A 3,765-nucleotide genomic window follows, 5' to 3' on the forward strand; every position below is an offset into this window, starting at 1 on the left:
CGTTGAAATTTTCTCGTCTATCTCCGCGAGAAAGCTTAACGTTTTAACATGATAATAAAGACTTTTTCACTGTTTTACGACGATATTTTCTATACAAAAGAAGAAATGACTAAACACTAATATAAATTAACCGATACAACCTACCATTTGGTCAAGTACACTTTGACATTTGCATGACGTATGATAAAATATCTAAATCTGGATTATATACGCACGCGAATCCGTGCATCTTGAATAATTCAATTCTTTTTACACGGGTTGACATATATTAATGATTTCCTCATTATCGGCCACAACATAGAAAAAGAGCTTTCGCTCAATGATATTCAGCGCAATGCTCACTCACTTTGTTTTAACATTTACGATAGAGCCTTATTGCATCGAAAACGCATTTACTCTTATCTAGTGTGAAAATTACTTCGAAAGATTAAAAACTCTTAAGATCATGCAGTCGTCAACTTTCTCATCTTTTCCTAAGTACAATTTAATTGCAACAAATTATACTTTGCAGTATAATTTGTTGCAATTAAATTTGTTACAAAAAAATTACTTCGCGATAATTATGTCAATTGTGTTATCATAGAATAAGTAGTTTCTTGTAATAAGTAATTTTTTATTATTTACATTGTAAAAAATAAAATGTTAATTTTAACTTAAAGATGTTCAGTGGATTTTCTCAGACATGCAAAAATTAACATTTTTATAATGTTTTCATCAAGACAAGATTTCTTGTCTTAAAGAGTTTTCCTTGTCTTGATCTTCATTTCTTGATATTTTGTTTCTTGTCTTAAATTCAAGAATCTTGAATTTCTTGATTTTTTAGCAGTATCCTTGTCGTTTTTTGACTACATCATAAAAGATAATAAGAAAACATAGGTACAAATTGAATGTCATCTTGTAGTTTACTATGTTTAAAAGTGTTCATGGTTTAAAAGTGTTTCTATAATATCTATTATGCACAAATATATTACTAAAGATTAAAAATATTTTTTAAATTATCATTTTTAATATCATGAGGTTACTACCAAATGTAACTATTTCAGATTATTAGATTCCTAAGATTATTAGGTATAATTCTTATTATTATAATTACCATATATTTTAATCATTCTTGATTTAATTGATATTATTAGTAGAACTACATAAATGTTTATGCATAATATATTTTTACAAATAATCGTAATATTAATTTTATATATATTCCTTTATATAAATGTAAAGGTTAATATTGAGTACAATAAGGATGTATCGGTGAGTGTAATTTAATTTGATTAGATCAGGGACTTCACTTTTTCAATAATCGACACTCAGATGCTATTTTGCTATTTAATGAAAATGTATGCATATACATTTCTATACTATAACTTTATAAGTACCAATAAATACAATTGAAAATATTGAAACCTAATTTATCAAAACTTTTCAAATCAAAATAATAAAATATTAAAATAATAAAGTATAAAAATAAAAATTATCAATTCAAGAAATTTCTTGACTTATTGTCAAGAAATCTTGGTCTTGATAACAATTTCTTGTTTTGAAATTAATTTCTAATTTTTTGTTTTAGTCTTGTCTTGATTTAAAACAAAACCAAGTCAAGATTTTTTTTGAATTTCTTGATTTTGATGAAACACTACATTTTTGTGTTAATTTTAACATTTTTGCATGTCTCAGAAAGTCCATTAAACATCTTTAAATTAAAATCAATATTTTATTTTTTATAGTGTATTTTTTATTACTTATTTTAATTGACAGTCTCGGATGCTGTTTTGCGCAGAAAAAGAGGGCATCATCAAAGTATTTTTAATAAACATCATTAAATTATTACGCAATGATGTGATTGAGAGAGAGAGAGAAAGAGAGAGAGAGAGAGAGAGAGAGAGAGAGAGAGAGAGAGAGAACTACTGAGCAAAGTACTTGCTCCGAAATGCAATAAAATAAATGTGTTAATAAGACGTTATTGAAAAGTTAAACACAGCAACATATTAATTATAGTTAAAAAAACGCCCTGGTAACAGTAAATATAAACGATAATTCTTCTTAAAATTGATAATTCTTAATATATTCGCTAATTAAAATTCAGATTATTCGAAATATTTAAATGAAAAAATATTTATCTTTTATTTCATTATCATGTTTTAATATAAACATTATCATGTTTTAAACATTTTCTCTTGACATTCAATTGATGTACTTTGTATAGTATCGTTTTATCTGGAATGGAAAAATGCCGATGTATCTGAAATTTTAACTAGATAGATATGAAAATAATTTTTCTTCGACCATCAAAATAATTATATAGATGAAACTGATTGTTAGAATGTTGAAATCTTTGCGTTATCGTATGAGCATTCATAGTTATTTTAGCAATCCAACAAAATTATTTTTAGATTTGTATCTAGTTGAACTAGAAATACAGCAGAACTTGTTTCCGAGCAGAAACGAAAATAATTGATTCTTAATAACAGATGACACGTACAATTTATGAACGATATTCGAGAACAATAATCAAATAAGATTGCTTCTTTGTAATCATTCTCGTAGCGTAACTCGCAATATCAAAATAACTCAGTAAAAACAAATATTCATATATTATATGTTTTCAATATTACTGCTTTCAATATTACTATTAATAACACCTTTTTATATTATTTACTTATCGCGTTTATCTGTTGTTATCACACACCTGATAAACTAGACGAAAAATGGAATATGAAAAATGGAAAATGGAATCGTAAAATATGTATAAAATCTTGAAGTAAAATGAAAAATTAAAAAAGATATCTTTTATTCGTTTTATGTATTTAAATTATTAATTCATAATAATATCATATCTTGTGGACTATGATATATAACTTGACTAATTCCATATCGTTCTTCTTGGACAAATTGTTTCTTAGTATTGCACTAAAAAGATTTGCTTGCTGGAAAGATCGCTGCTATGGAATAAAAAAATCATTTTACTGCACGTACCGTCAATCTGTTCAGATGTATGTCCAATTCAAGTTAATTCCGTTGAATTGCTTTTTTCTTACTTTCAAACTGAAGAAGAACAGTGAAAAATGCGCAGAAATGAAAAATGCCAAATATTTTATAGTATCATTGCACGTGCGCCGAGACACTATCAATGTCTTTTAATAATAAATTTATTTATTTGAGAGCATAAAACTCTCTTGTCGTAAAAGAAAATACTGCGTATCCGCGAAAGCGTTCCGATTAAATAATCTAAATAATTTGTCGCACTAGTTTCGATCGCACCCCGTTTAATGGTGGTATGTACCATCGACGTACCATCGACGCGCGACATAGCAGACTGAATGTAATGATGGTACGACTTGATATTTTAACAAAAGTCGGTGGGGGAGTCCAAGGAACCTCCAGGGTACCCTTCTGCGGAACTGGATTTGTACTCAATACGTTGTATTGAGTTGCGTGTGGAAAACAAACAATCAGCGTTAGAAAAACAAAGCTGTAATAAAATGTTTTTAAATTAGAATTGCAAACAATTGCCGAGCAACTGTTCTTCAATAGTGCACAATCATCATAATTTTTAAACATCTCCGATATTTCCTGGTCAATTATTACTTCGATAAAGAGTTTAATTAACAGTTCAGGATATGAGATTAATATTTAGATAACTAAATATATTTTTTTATTTGAATTTTCAGAAAGTGTGGTTTGTTAAATATATCAGTTTTTGTAATATAATTGCTTTGTACTTCTTAATCGTACACATTTTGTAATATATTCTTATATATATATATA

The 3,765-nt window shown here is 26.9% G+C and overlaps 1 protein-coding gene across 1 annotated transcript in view; it reads right to left on the reverse strand.

Annotated features, from left to right (window-relative positions):
* Positions 1 to 3,065, reverse strand: part of LOC108692628 (fatty-acid amide hydrolase 2-like) — a 10,466-nt gene extending 7,401 nt beyond the window's left edge. Inside the window, exon 1 of the mRNA XM_018200968.1 lies at positions 2,974 to 3,065. The gene's annotated coding sequence lies outside the window, so the exon portion shown is untranslated. The remainder of the gene's footprint in view (positions 1 to 2,973) is intronic.
* Positions 3,066 to 3,765: the final 700 nt, after the last annotated feature.

The sequence above is a fragment of the Atta colombica genome, unplaced genomic scaffold (assembly GCF_001594045.1).
Source record: "Atta colombica isolate Treedump-2 unplaced genomic scaffold, Acol1.0 scaffold78, whole genome shotgun sequence".
Classification (NCBI taxonomy): domain Eukaryota; kingdom Metazoa; phylum Arthropoda; class Insecta; order Hymenoptera; family Formicidae; genus Atta; species Atta colombica.